The sequence below is a fragment of the Natator depressus genome, chromosome 3, assembly GCF_965152275.1.
Source record: "Natator depressus isolate rNatDep1 chromosome 3, rNatDep2.hap1, whole genome shotgun sequence".
NCBI lineage: Eukaryota > Metazoa > Chordata > Testudines > Cheloniidae > Natator > Natator depressus.
This window is the reverse complement of record NC_134236.1, coordinates 72027735-72043961: the sequence shown is the minus strand read 5'-3', so window position 1 is coordinate 72043961 and position 16227 is coordinate 72027735.

The following is a 16227-nucleotide window of genomic DNA, read 5'->3' as shown; positions in this document are numbered from 1 at the left end:
GATCAAGAAAGCAAGCAATCCAACTCCTATAGAGTTAGTAAGTAATCTAGCTAGAAAATGCGTTAGATTTTCTTTTGTTTTTGGTTTGTGAAATTCGCTGTGCTGGAGGGAATGTATATTCCTGTTTTTGTGTCTTTTTGTAACTTAAGGTTTTGCCAAGAGGGATCTCTATGTTTTGAATCTGGCCGCCTGTGAGATTATCTTCCATTCTAATCCTGCAGAGTTGTTCTTTTATCTTTGTTTTGTTCTTCTAATAAACTTCTGTTTTTTAAGAATCTGATTGGGTTTTTAGGGTCCTGAAAACCCAAAGATGGTCTGTGCTCATCTTGTTTATTCTCAAGCCTCCCCAGGAAAGGGGGTGTAAGGCTGGGGGGATATTTTGGGGGAAGACGTCTCCAAGTGGTCTCTTCCCTAATTCTTTGTTAAATCACTTGGTGGTGGTAGCGTACCCTCCAAGGGCAAAAAGTTTGTACTTTGGGGAAGTTTTACCCTAAGTTTGTAGAAATAAGCTTAGGGGTCTTTCATGCAGGTCCCCACATCTGTACCCTAGAGTTCAGAGGGGGGAGGAAACCCTGACAACAGGTTTGAACTATTATTATGGTAGTGAATAGAATAGAAGAAATCAATGTGGATTTTCAGAAAGGAAGTCATGCTTGGCTAACTTGATTAACATTTGAGGAAGTGACAACAAGAGGATGAAATGACACATTAGAAATATATTACTGGGAATTCAAGAAGGCTTTTGATCATCATTGCATAAGAGACATGTTGAGTGCTACAGGGATTACTGGTGGGCCTACCCTTTCTTGAAGTACAATAACAAGGAAGACAGAAGATATGCAAACAATGAACATAGATTTAAAGATCTAAATAGGAAGGCATTCTTATGTTGAATCTGAAAGGAATCATGAAAAAATGACAGGTTTCAGAGTAACAGCCGTGTTAGTCTGTGATCACTTTAGCTAAGCTATTACCAGCAGGAGAGTGGGGTGGGAGAAGGTATTGTTTCATGGTCTCTGTGTATATAATGTCTTCTGCAGTTTCCACAGTATGCATCCGATGAAGTGAGCTGTAGCTCACGAAAGCTTATGCTCAAATAAATTGGTTAGTCTCTAAGGTGCCACAAGTACTCCTTTTCTTTTTTCGTGAAAAAAATGGCAATTTAACATGTAAAAAAAACCAAACAGAAAGGTTCAGTTAACAAGGGAAAGTGTTGAGAAAATACAAAAAGAAATTATGTCCTATGTGATTTAGGAAGATGACCTCTGGTAACTAGTAGAGGATCAGAAGAGGGAAATAAGTCTGAAAACTAATACTAGGGGTTATATGGACACTAAAACTGGTCAGATTTTTCCCAGTGAATCAATAGTGATAAATCCAGACATATTTTTGACTAGGAGTCACAACACTTTGCAATGGAAGATACACCTAAACATAATTAACTCTGTTTTACAGATGAGGAAACTGAGATACAGAATTTAAGTGACATACTTAAAGGTACATGGTATGTCCAATGGCAGAGAGAGAACAGAATCCACTCATGTGTTCTATCCACTGGACACCTAATACAGGTTTCACTTGAAAACCGTATGCCAGAATAAATAATAGATTTTAGATGAAGCCGGTTGCCTTAATGACATGCAATACATTGGCTTAAGCCCTGAGAGAACCCCAGTTATTATTCCAGATTCAAAAAGACCATGTATACTGAAAGGCAAGACCCATCTCTAGCCACCTGTAGAATTGCAACAGTAGCAGCAGCAGCTGTGGAGGACAGGAAAAAGGACAGCCTTGGCCTTCAGAAAAGTCCAGTAATGACAGAGGAGGCAGTAGTAGTGGGCCAGGAAGTTCCATTACTCCTCCAAACACCCAAAGGCAGAGGTGGATTAAGATTTATTGGGGCCCTGGGCACAAAGATCCCCACAACCCAGGGGCGCAGGTATACTAGAACCAGGTGGGCCAGCGGGGCCATGCCAACCCACTTTTTAACATGGGTGTAGTAGCCTCGGGCAGGCACAGAGCAGTGGTGGCAGGAGCTGTGCTTCATGGCAGTGGAGCTGTGCAAGCCCTGCAAGTGGCACCAGCCTCTTCCCAACGTGGGGCTAAGGTGGACCTTATCCCTGCTTGCCATGGGACCTTTCCTTCTGCTCCTCCTCTTTCCTCCGAGGCCCCAACCCCTCACCAGGCTGGAAGCCAGAGCTGGGCACTAATGAGAGCTTCCCCCCCAGAGACCCACACAGCTATGGGGTGCCCCAGACCCTCCACCAGCCCTGGGAGGTGAGCCCCAGGGTGGCATGGGCATGTGCTGGGGGCTGTTCTTGGGCACCCTGTCCTGCCCTGCCCTGGGCAGGTGGAGGATCTGGGGGGAAGAGGAGGAGCAGGGGGCAGGGCCACAATTCTGCCACTGGTGGCCTCACCCACTATTACACAGGTTCCAGCACTCCTGTGGGGAACCCCAAATTGGCTGGGGCCCCTGGGAATGGACCCCAGAAGCCCATTTGTTATCCTCTACTGCCCAAAGAGTAGCAGCAGTGGGTAAGGACCTTCTTCCTGGCCCCCTCCTTCCTTGGTCCAGCTAAAGAGTGACACCAGGCCACCTGATCAGCACAAATGGTTGGGGCAGCCAATAATCTCCAGTGTGGAGTGGTACCCTATCAAGCAGCCTGTTACAAGCCACAGTCTGCTCTTTGCCCCAGGCTGTACGTAATGATGTCAATTTTATGACATGGCATACGTTATGCAATCCGTGAGCTAACTTCCTTATGCATTTAGCTATTGTGCTAGTGCTCAGTCCAGTCTCTGAAGGGGAACTATATAAATAGCTAGACTCAACTCATATGAATTTTGGAGTAATTTGTTTGTTTAGGAGACTGGGTTACTGTCAGTTAACAATCACCTCTTCAGAAGTGGCTGGAGGTCTTTTACAGTTATTTCAAGAAGCGAAATGAAATACTTTAAATTTTTGTTCCCTGTTAAATCAAAATTAAGAAGACCTGTTGTTAGGATATAATATTCAGGCCTGTCTGTAAAGGCCTGTACTCTAAGAATTTAGATGTATTCTTATCACTTGGCTAGTTATAGAGGTACAAAAGAGAATCAAAATCACTGTCTGCCGGTGTAAGGGCCTTTTCTTACTGTGACAGTCTGAGGCCCTGTGCTTAGGCTAAGGCCTTTGGCTAAGCAGCAGAGGCAGCCATAAGCTAGGAAGCGACAGGTCACATCCTCACATTCCAAACTAGTCACATTGAAAGAAGGTGCTATTGGGCTGTTAGGAATACAATCCTGTCCTGATAATGCCTATCACCTCCAGAGAAAGGGAAGTGCCTAGAAAATGTAAAAAGGAAACAGCATCCTGTCTGGCAAGAACTCACTTATCAATACTGGGATGTGAAATCCTCACTTCTGTATTGTTTTGTCATTATAGTTCCCACTTTGTTATTGTTTGTCTGTATAATCTCTGTCTGGTTCTGTGATTGTTCCTGTCTGCTGTATAATTAATTTTGCTGGGTGTAAACTAATTAAGGTGGTGGGATATAATTGGTTACATAATCATGTTACAATATGTTAGGATTGGTTAGTTAAATTTCAGGAAAATGATTGGTTAAGGTATAGCTAAGCAGAACTGAAGTTTTACTATATAATCTGTAGTCAATGAGGAAGTGAGGGGGCCTTGGTGGGAGGGGGTGGGTGTGTGTAAAGGGGGAAATGGGAACAGGGAATGAGGGTAAGGAAATTGGAACCATGTTTTGCTAAAGAGGGAAATGGGAACAGGGAATGGGAGTAAGGAAACTGGAATCCTGTTTGGTTAAAGGGAGAAATGGGAACAGGGACACAGGTGTAAGGCTCTGTGGTGTCAGAGCTGGGAAGGAGGATACTAAGGAAGGAAACTGGAATCATGCTTGCTGGAAGTTCACCCCAATAAACATCGAATTGTTTGCACCTTTGGACTTCGGGTATTGTTGCTCTCTGTTCATGCGAGAAGAACCAGGGAAGTAAGTGGGTGAAGGAATAAGCCCCCTAACACCTGTCAGGCCAATCAGAACATGGCTGTTGGTCCCCAGGATCTCACCTCCTAACTTGTGATGTTAATTAATGCACAGACCAAATAAAAACCCGGAGATAATATATTTTTAAATAAAATAAATGAGTTTATGGGAAATCTTCATTTGTGGGGTTGATTTTAGTTTATTCTTTTTTTAGAGAAAAGGAGCATAACCCACAAATGTCTGATCTGCCTCAAATATATCAGTGGGGAGATCTAGAGTTGTATGATAAAAGCAGAAAGGGAAAAGAAAAATATGATGGGTATCTGTATTGAATGTCAGGGTACACAGAAGCAATCAGGGAGGGAATAAAAGAAGACAGTTCACTCTTAGTCATGACAGAAAGTTGTTGGCTGTCTTTCAAATTATTATGCCAGTCCAGATATTTTTTGCATAATAGGAACATCTTTCATGTGTCAGAACAGGTTTTGATTATAACTAAATAAGTGAAAGCAGTGATATGTTGATAAAGGTGACCTCTAATGTAAAGTTTTGGGCTGAGTTGTCTAAAGTATATTATAGAGAAAATCCAAGGCAGCCTGATGAGGCATGCAAAACAAAAGACATCACAATACACAATATTGGAATAGCAGGATTAAAATATCCTATTTCTAAACAACAAAAAAGTTCAGGCATATTTAGAAAAGAAAAACATGCCACTGCCAACAAGCAAATAATTAACAGGAGAAGCTACAGTGGTTATGAACAGTACATCCATTCCTCATGCCCACAAGACAACATTAATTGCAGAACCTAGGTGATGGTTGTCATGGAGTATGTGATAGATTTGTCACAATGTATATTTTAATCTCCTCTTCTTTCTGGCCAGCTGTATCCATGCTCTTCTCTTTAGACGTCTCTGACACACTGAAAATTCTGCACATTCTTTTACCCCAGGGAAAGTAGGGAGTGAGGACACTTCATCTTGTGTCAGATTTCAGGGCAGGGCTGGGCAGGGAGTACGGGCTCCACCCTGGAATGGAACTGCAGTGCTCTCTTCCCTATTTAAAGGTCTGCTATTGATCAAATTCTGGAGTTGGTAAGAGATTTTGGGTTAGCCACAGGATCGGAGGGAAGGTACTACCCATAAGGGCAGCCTATTCCTTCTCCTCTACCTCACACTTCTGGATGGATCTTTGCTGTATGCTCTGAAGTGTTGTTAAGATATCAGACACAGACACAAACACAGAGTAGCTTCTGCCACCAACACTGCATCACTCATCTAGAACTACTCCTCATGGAGCAGGGGTTCCCTTTTGGAAGTGTGTTTGAACAATGCCTAGTACAATAGGATTCTGGTCCCTGATTGGGCCCCCTAGGCACCAACACAATAATAATTAATATCTTGACCAAGTCAGGTACCAGAGGGTCAGAATCCAAGACAGGCCAGAGGACAAACCAAAAGTCTGACATCAGGAGGCAGGTAGGGTCAGGTTACTGGGAGGTCAGAGTAGGGTTACCATATTTCAGGTTCCCAAAAAGAGGACACTTCGGGGGGGATCTGTGGATGGAGAGGGTAGCTAGGGAATTCAGTTGTGGGTGGTGGAGGGGGTACCATTGGCAGGGGTACTCACTGGAGATGGGGGGCAGTGTCGCTCCCTGTCACAGTGGCAGGGGGTCTGGCACAAGCCCAGGATGCAGAAACAGCCATCAGTCAGCACCTCCTTGCAGAACCCCTTCCCCAGGGCTATGTAGGGAGGTGGGTGGGTTGCAGTGTAATGGACCAATCAGCTGCAGATGCAGGGAAATGGGTCAATCAGGAAACGCACCACATTTTATTATGTGGTTAAAATTCATGACTCAGGGTCACTTTCATAATTTCAGGGGGGCTGACCCATGATATTTGAATGCTTGATGTTAGCAATACTATACATCCCTTCTAAAACTCTTTGGTGATTTATTTTTAATTTCTACTGTTGCAACTCTCATTACACATATAAAGAACAATGCCCAACAAAACAAATAGTGTATCAGCTGCTGTATAACAGACATCCAGAATATTGCATTATTGTTTCACTTGGGTTTCAGTGCATGTGATCTACAGTACATTACAAATTCATGTCTCATGCTGTGGTGGGGGAAGGATGGGATCCCAGGGAGCCCTCACATGCAAAAAAAAATATCATTTTTGTTTCTGCAAAGTATGGGGAACATACATTTTATTGTCACAAGATGTTGTGAAGAAAAACTACTGCCTTTTACTTATCTCTACCCAGGATATTATGCCAACAAGATCTCTTTCCTCACCTTCCCACTTTTGTTATTTATGCAATATTTTATCCCAGCTCTAAAATTACCTACTTTCCTCCACTGCCCTCATGTCCATCCCATATAGATGGCTGATGTTATCACAGCTAGAAATTGAATTGCCTGGGAGATTTTAATTTCTGCCTCTAATCATTTTCTTACAGCTCTATGGAAGACAGTGTTTGGCAAAACATCAATTCCTCTGCTTGTGTTCTCTTTTGTTTGAATGAAAGTAATTATGTTTACAACACATTAAGCATCGTATCTTTCCTTTTGGTGAGTGCAGAAAAGTCTGTTTCTTCTTCAGCTACCAGTTCTCTCATTGAACAGGTCTGGCTTTCATTATAGAAGGCAGAAAAGTTAGAGTACTAACAATAAAAACACCTGAGAGAGATGTAATGTGCCTAGCTGTGGATTGTTAGTGACAATAACAGGGCCAAATAATTCCTCTGAGTAGCAGAAATTGTCCTCTTAAAAAAGGCAAAAAATGAACTGGAAAAAAAATTATCACAAGGTTCAAGGGAAACCTCAGCTGAATAAAGTGAATAAGGTAGAGTTGCAGTTCTACTTCTTTTATTAACATTACTTCTTGGTATCATGTCTTAGAACATAGAAGTCTTTGGAATTTGTTGAATGCAGTTGTTGCAAGCTGTATCCTTCTTCTAATTTCTTCATCACATCTTCTGTCTGATATTATGAGACTCCCTAAATAGCAGAAACTTCACTTGCTTCACTGCTTGGCCATCAAAATATAGGTGTTGTGTACTTTGTGCGTTACTGTATTTACTTAATATCATTCTTTTTGTCCTCCTAATATTAATTGTCATTCCATATTTCTTGCTGGCAGTGTTCACAGCAGTAAGCACATTCTGAAGTTCTTCCTTAGTCAAAGTGGTAAAAACTAGATCATCAGCATATCTTATTTTGTTGACGTATGTATCATTGACCTGTATTTCCTGATTGGTGTCTTCTAAACTTTTCCCTTTACACCTTCTATGTATATATTGAATAGCTGTGGAGATAGGAAACAACACTGGTATATACCTTTCTTGATGCTGCAGTACTCTGATATTTCACACTGTTTGGATTGTTGCTTTCTGTCCCCAATACAAGCTTTTTATTAATTGTAGATCTTGGAAATCAATACTATATTCTTCAAGAATATGCATCGTCTTATCATTTTGGATATTATCAAATGCCTTCTCAAAATCCATTAAACACATATGAATTTCCCTTTGCACTGCTATCACACTCTCAGATAAGATTGTCAGGCCAGAAACTGCCTCCCTGGTAACCTATGGGCAGAAACTTCTCGTGTCCGTGTGCTGATGATTCTCAACAAAACTTTGTGTGTAACTTATGAGTCTTATAGTCTGACTTTGTTCACATTGTCTAGCATTATAACCCTTTGGTAGAGGAATGAAGAGTGACTTCTTGAAGTCCTCCAGAAGTTCTCCTTGTGTATGTATCTGGTTCAACAGTTTTAGCAGGTAAGTTTTCGAATCTTCATTCAGGGGTGGTAGCAGTTCAACAACAGTATCATCCTTTCCAGCTACTTTTCCTTATTTTATACTTTTTAGAGATATTTCTAATTCCCACATTGCAATGTGTGACATTTGGGGTTCACCCAAGCCAGTAAGGAATTCAGTCAACATGTGCCTTGTAACTCTGGGTGTCTTGTGACTGTGCAGCTTCAGTTCAGAGCTCTGACCCCAGCAGCCTACCAGCAGCCCACAAGCCTCACCCTGACTTTGTCCAACTTGGATACTCCTTGTAGGCTGACCTTAGCACCCTTCCAGCCCTGAATTTGCCCCAAAATAGTCCTTGGGTCCAGACCCTCTCACTGGATCCTCACAGAAAAAAATATTAGGTTTGCTGCTTCTACAGGGCAGTAAAACACTCCAACTCGTTAACTTACTAGAAACACACACTTTCCTGAACTTACCCAGCACTGGTGATTTATAATGAAAACAAAACAAGTTTACCAACAAAAGAGCATGGATTAAGTGATACCAAATCAAAGAGATAAAGACAGAGATAGTTACAAGGAAATAAAAGTGAAACTCACTTTTAAAAGTCTAAAACTTAATCTAGCAAGATACAGTTTTTGTTCAAGATGTTTTCTGTCTCACTTGTAGTCTCCTTTCTGACTTTCTACCTGACGTCCCGGCCAGGACCCATCACTGAGATCAAATCTCTTGGTTTCATTGTCTCCTTAAAGTGAAGGATAACTTTAGGGGGTCACGCCCCCACTCTTAATGGTTCAGTGAAGCTTTGAAATGTATTTTTATGAAGGTTACCCCCAGCTAAAGTTATTAGTTCATGCTGAATAAAGGAGTCATGAGGTCTGGAAGATAAAGCTCCAAGATGGTTCCTTCCCCACTGGTGGTTGCTACTATGTAAATTATCTATTCCTCCTGCAACCTCAGATACAAATGAATAGCCCATTTGCGTTTGGGCCACAATTGGTTTGAGGTGTCAGCTTCTTTCTTTCTGCCTAGAGAAAACCTGTTTAAACACCTTTTAGTCACAGACTTTAAAGCAGAGTATTAGCGAGTATCCATAATTTCACATATAGCACTGATACATTTTTACATTTGATATATTTACAATGATATCAATCTGTGTGGTGTTAGTTTTCAAATGTCACCTCATACAGCATATTTTGTATAAAATCATTATAAATAGTCTTCTTAGCATATGTGCAATGTGCCTTAGGTGGCACATGATAAGGATTCATCACTAAATTTGGTCCGCTGGTTGAATCATTAGCTTCCCCAGTCCAGGTTAGGTTCTGATGGGGAGTGCAATATGAATGCTGATCCATGCCCCCCATGAATACAGTGGTGCCTAGAGTCATAGTGGTACTCTCTTATCCTCTTTCGATGTCTATATCTTCCATTATTTCAGGATCATCAAAAAGTTCCTTTATGTAGTCAACCCATCGTTCCGGGATGCTGTTGATTTCATAGCGTACCCTGCCATCCTCAGTTTTATTACAGCTAATTGCTTTTTTTTTTAACTTCATTTGACTCTTGGCTCCTTTATGGGGTGATGAAACTATGTTTGTGTATGATTTCATATTCTTTGATTTCATCACATCTTTGTTCTAGCCATTTTTTCTTTTGCCTCTTTGCCTGCTTTTGAAATTATTTGTAGAACTTTCAATATTCCTCACTTCTCCCATCTTTGCATTCTCTTCTTGCATTTATTAAGTTTACAGTTTAATCAGTCATCTGTGCTGGTTTAGCATTATGTCCATTTTCTCCTAATACCAGTGTAGTGGTTGTACGTTCTGCTGTCTTAAACTTTTTCCAATTTTCCTCTACACTGTCTTCACTGTTGTATTTTTGGGAGGCATCAGTACTTTGGTTGATTTTTGAAATATATTCCATGCATTTTTGTTGTTTTGAGTTTGTCCACATCAATCTGCTGCCTTGTGTGTCTGTTAGATTAAGCATTTTTTTAATCTTTAGTCTCAGCTTCATGACAAACAGACTATGATCACTATTGCAATCTGCCGATGGGAACGTTCTAGCATCTAAAACTGCATTATGAAATCTTGTTGATAATAAAATCTAATCTATTTGATTCCTGCTAGTGTGTCCCAGTTTGCCCTCAGGACTGCAGTATCTATATAATCTTCTTGTGTGATGCTGAAACCATGTATTACAGGTCACTACATTGTTTCTGCTTGCAAATTCAAACAGTCTGTCTCTTCTTTCATTCCTAAATTCTAATTAATAGTCTCCAGCTATGTCACCCAATCAACTTTTTCTATCAGATACTGGCCAAATTCCCAATATACTATTGGCTAGGGTTTTTCTTTAATATTGTTTCTCCTTTGTGCCTCTGTCCACCTGAATAAATCAGGTCATATCTGTTCTGTAATTGTATATGTCCACTAGCTATCCATCTCACTTCGTTAATTCTGAGGGCATCAAATTTCAAAAGCTCAGCTTCTTCTAACACTTTTTGAAGTTTCCCTGCTTGATATAGTGTTCTTACATTCCATGTTGCAATTTTCATTTTTTCACGTTTGTTTTCAGTTTTCCAGTTGTTGTTTGCACCCACATTATTGCACCCAGGCATCCATTTTACATTGTCCTGCCTAGGTACAAGGCAACACTGATTGCTAGTCAGAGCATGAGAATTCTTTGCTGATTTAATTATGAATTTCAATGTCTGGTGGTGATTCACCCAGGGATAGAGTTTCACAGTGAGGCTCCCAACACTCTTCTATGAGCAAATGCCATTGACTCTTTGGGGTTCATCCTCCTTTCCAGAATTCCTTCTGGCAGCACAATTGCCTGCCACTGTGGTTAGGATTGGCTGCTGGCTTATTTAATGGAGGGGTATATTTGCCATGTCCAGTACTGCCTTTGAGCTTTTGTGATATTTTATAGGGGCAGCAGTACCACCATGATTGGTTATTTGACAGGTCTCCCTGCTTAAATTGCAGCTAGTCTTCATATCTGAAGGCAGTTCCAGGATAGTTTAGGTTAGTCAAGACTAGAAAAAACTGTGAGGAATTTCAGAGGGGTCTAGCAAAGCTGAAGGAATGGGCAGTGTGCTGGCAGATGAAATGCAGTGTTAGCAAATGCAAGGTAATGTACCTTAGAAGGAATTATTTGAACTGTTCATACATAGTGCTGTCCTCTAGGTTAACTATAGTCTCTCATTAGAAAGAATGTGGAAAGCTCAATAAAACCAATAAAACCTCTGCTTAATGTGCACCAATGATAAAAAAAAGCAAATAAATGTTAGGAGATATAAAGGCAGCAGGAGGAAATAATACTGGAAATAGCCAGAAGCCATTGTAGAAACCGATAGTGCACACTCACCTGGAATTGTGCACAGTTCTGGTCACCGTATCCCAAAGAAGATATAGCAGAAATGGAAACAAAGATGAAGAGACTGAAAAGACTGGGACTGTATAGTTTAAAGAAGAGATGAGTAAATTGGAACATGGTAAAAATACACAGAATAATTAATGCTCCAGTGAAGGTAAATCAGGTGTTTCTATTTGAACTTTCTCATAAGACAAGAACAAGGGGGATATTCAAGAATATTAAAAGGTGACTGATTTAGAACTGACACAAGGAAATGCATTTTACTCTGTTTGTAAAAAACCTGTGGAATTCCACAAGGTATGGAATTATCATAAAATATCATGGAGGCTACGATATTGATATGATTCAGAAAAGGATTAGACATTTGTATGGATAATGAGAATATGCACAGTTACATTCATAGGAGTTTTTTTAAAAAGAGATATATACATTTTCATGCACCAGGGCATAAGTTAGCCATTATCTATCTAACAGGGGTCAGAATGAAATGTCAACTGTAGCCAGATCATTCCATAAAGTGTGCACTACAGAGTTTTTTGTACCATCTGATATTGACCACTGCTGGAGGCAGGATATTAGATTAGATGGACCACTGTTCTTATCTGGTATTGCCATTCATATCTTCCTATACTTAGAACAGAAAGTGAATAATGTATCCAAAGGAAACAGCAGTGACATAGGCTAATAATATATTTAATTTTGCCAATACTTCACAGTGATAATCTTCATTAAATATATGCCATAATACCATACATATCTTTTGTGCTTTCAAGAAGACAGGATTGTAGTTGTAGGTCTCATCCAAAAGAAATTACTTCCAACAAAAAGATTACCCCATCAGCATTCTAGGCGCTTGTTCTGCATTCACTCAGTGGAAAGGATGCCACCTATTGAAACATTAACATCCAGGTACTTGTTCAAAACTGCTCAGGTTGTGAGATGTGGCTAAGATACAGCAAAGGCTGTCTCTAGGCTAAGGTATTAGTACAGATATTACTTCAGGCTAAGAGTATGATTCTATTACAATTTTATGCCGCTGAAATTCCATTTGCTTCAATGAAGTTACTCCTGATATATATAGATGTGTAAAGCAGGTCCTAAGATTCCCTCTTATAGCTGTGTCAATACAGTCATGGACTTCAACACTTACTGCTGTTCCAGCTTGGGCATCATCATGAGCAAAGACTTCAGATCAAGAAAAATAGTGGGATGGTTTTCAGATGTGGAAAAACATCACTTCTATATTGGATGAAACCAACCAATTAATTTTCTGTGAGAATGTAAAACATTGTTTGGCCTATGCATTGAGAGATGAAAGACAGGTTTCATATTTTACCACATCACCTGTAGTGTTCAGTTTTTTATTGCACAAATTTTTCAGTGTTTCTATCTTGCTTCCAATTTTTGTCCACACAAAAATATTCATTTGCAGCCTTTGATCAGTTTCACTTGCATGTAATTGATGAAATACTCATGGTCAAACCCCATTCACACTCAGTCTGGGCATGCAAATAGAGATTTGCATGATCATTTCTGCAAACTGGCAATACTTCTAAAACACCAAAAGTGATTGTGAGCACTTCATTCTGTGTTTCCAGAGAAAGACTATGCCTTGAAGTTGCTACCTATTTATATGTACATGGTCAAATCCTCAGCTGGGGTAAATCAGTATAGCTTCATTGTCTTCAATGGAGCTGTGATTATTTACACTAGCTGAGGATCTTGCCCACAGTATTTTAGTCAGCCTTCCAAACTCTTTTTTTCAATACAAATTGGATCTGGATTCAAAAGAAGAGAAAATTAGACTGTCTATTTTTTCTTGTCAGACAAGGAATCTCATAATATAATGGGTGCAATGTAAGAAATCATTAAGACTGATGCTATGTTCCCCAGATTGTATGATCTGAAAATGACCACGGCCGATTGCATCACCTTCTTTTAAAAGAAAAATTAAGCTTCATCCTCATTTCATAGTGATAGCTGACACCAAAGGAAATGTATTCATTCAGAACCTTATTTAATGAGGGAAAGACCATTGAGAATAGCTTCTCATTTACTTCAGTGACCTGCCACTACAGTCACTGGGATCAGTCACTTGGTCAGTGCCAGCTGTCTAATTTAATTTCCTACAGACCATGGTTCCCCTGACTTATATATCTGTAAACTTTCCAACAGGATTTTTTGTTTTTTTTGGTGCCAGGAGAAAGCAAAAGACTTTCTCTGCTTCACTTGTATTTCCAGATGTTCTTATTGCTGTACATATGGTGATAGTTGCTCTTTCTCATAAGCAGGAGTTTTAGATGATGTGTGCTGCACAGAACCAAGATACAACATACTAAGCACTAAGAACTGGCTAGGGATAAGTTGAATTCAGAATCTCTCTGATGACTTTTAAGCCGTGGATTAATGTTATTTAAATGACTCCTTCTAATAACCTTGGGTTCTTTTAACATTTATTATCCTAAATTTAGAAATGCCTCAGGATGTGCTAGTAACATCTTTTAAGTTTTAGACTCTAATTGAAGAGTCTGAAATGAAACTATGTATAGAGTGATCACTGTATGTAATATATAAATAATATTTATAATATTGCCTTCTTTCTTATACGTATTGTGGTCAAGTTCTACTTGCCACGAGCAAGTTGCTATGTTTCTAAAGGACCACTGTATTTGGTAATATCTACATTTTTTCTCAGACTTTTTCAGTCTAGATAGTGTCTCTTTCTGATGGTTGGAACTTAAGCTGGGTGAATGCTACAAAATGTTATCCATGAATATTTGTTCTAATTTGTGAACAAATTCCCTTCTACTTTATTGATACCCTCTCCATGTTCTCTTTCTGTTAGAATTTTTGCAAATTAGTTTACTAGCAGGAAAGTTCATTGAAAGAGTTGATTTTAATCAAGTAATGGAAACTAAACAAAGACATGAAACTAAGAGTTGCACACTGAATCAGTCCTTCAACAAAAATATAACATGTTCAATGAAAGTTAAACAATGTTGTTCAAATTTCAGTTATTGAGTATTCACAGTGAGTTGTTCCCAATGTACAAACCAAGAGATATTCATTGAGATAATTTGCCAACCAATGTCAAAGAGCAAATAAATGTGAAAAAAAAAATAAAGGATAAGTAATAAACAAGATGGACATGAAAAGAGGGGAAAAATAAGGGGAAAAGGTTGTGAAAAAAAAGAATGAAGAGAATACTATTAAAAACTAGGGAAATAAATAGAAAAACTGAGGAAAAGATGGGGTAAGACAGAGCAATAAAGCATGGAACTGTGTTTATCTGCTGGAGTCTGCTGCGTGGAGAGAGTTGTAGTACTCAGGCCTACCACGTTATATTACTTTAACCAATTAAGCTCTGCTTCAGTGCTCTGAGTGCTCATAGCACTAGATAAATGGTTTTGTTCTGTGTTCTCCTTAGGGAGCTACTATTCTGCAAGCAGTTGTGATGCCAAAATATTATTATAAATATGGCACTTAAATTCCTGGGATAAAGCCAAACTGCCTACAGGCTGCAGGTGTTTGGGCACGGTAGGCTGGGTGACAGTTTTCTTGAGAATAGTGACTATTTGGCAACTACTGTCATTCATGTTTTAATTTTCTGGAATCATCGTATGTGCCACACATGGTATCGCAATATAAAAGTACTGTTTAGAGATGGGCCATGGGACACAGCTGTCTTCTGTTAACTCTTCTTGCTAGAACTGTGCTTAAAGCTACAGACATTCTGCTGACACATTATGGCAGTGCAGTTTGTTAACTCCACCCTGGTTATAAAGCAGGTGGCTGCGGCTGAGGAAAATAGGGAGCTGGCCAGGGGAGGTTCTGGTGGGAAATCATAGGGGCAGCAATACTGTCAACTCCAAACATTCAAGAATCATGGGACTTGGGGCCTGGGTTGGAGGAGGTGGGCCAGGTGACCCTCACAGACCCCCCAGAATTATAAGATTTTAAATAAATAAATAAATAAATATATTTGGGGTTCTTTTTATTTGATCTCTCTTTTTTGACACCTTCAGGGTGCACCTGCATTATGTTTTCAGGCTTTTCTCCACAACTGTGAACCATAGAAACTTACTTTAAAAAAAATGCTGAGATTCTCATGTAATCACTTGTTTCCAGGAGCTGGGGCTCTAGGTAAATCTTAAGAGCTGGCAACAAAGCAGCCAAATTCAGGGAGGATGGTTTTGCTCTTGTTTTAGTTACCACTAAAACTAAACTGCAGAAGAGGAGTGAGGTTTGGATTCTAACTCAGGCTTATATGCTCTATTGAGGACAGGATAAACCAGGAGTTCTCAACTCCATGGCCCACCAGTGCCACAATAGCCGTTTTTCTGCATATAAAAGCCAGGCTGGTGTTACGGGGTAGCAAGCAGTGCAATTGCCTGGGGCCTCATGCCACATGGGCTCCCACAACGCTACCTTACTCAGGCTTCTGCTTCAGTCCCAGGTAGCAGGGCTAAGGGCCCTGGGCTTCAGCCCCATGCGATGGGGCTTCGGCTTTCTACCCTGGGCCTCAGCAAGTCTAATGCTGGCTCTGCTTGGCAGCCTCCCTGAAACCTGCTTGTGGCACCCCAGGGGGTCCTGTACCCTTGGTTGAGAACCACTGGGATAGGCATTCAGCCCAATCACATGCTCAGACTGAAAAACACATCAGAACCCACTTTCCTACCTCCCAAACTTTTGGGGCCACTGGGAGGAAATGGTGGATCCAAAATGCAAGCCAAGGGTATGAGGAGGAGGCTCTTTCTTTTCTATGTCCAAAGTGCTGAAAATATGTGAGACATTATTCTTGAATTTCCTCAGTTGCAGAGTCTGACCCCTAGCTCCTTGAAACTGTGGCCCCACTTCCCTGCTGCAAACTTTCACATCCCTAATCCAATCAGCCCAGCTCTCCAGGTCACCTCGCAATACATTCATTATATGACAAGGAAGGAAGGAGCTTCCCACCCTGCTTCCCTCTCTTCTCATCTTAGGCTTTTTGAGAAGGGCATTTTTAATGGCTTCCCCCTTCACCCCACTAGATCTTTGGGGGGGGGGGGGGGGCTACCAAATAAGGACCAACTAATCCCTGGAGT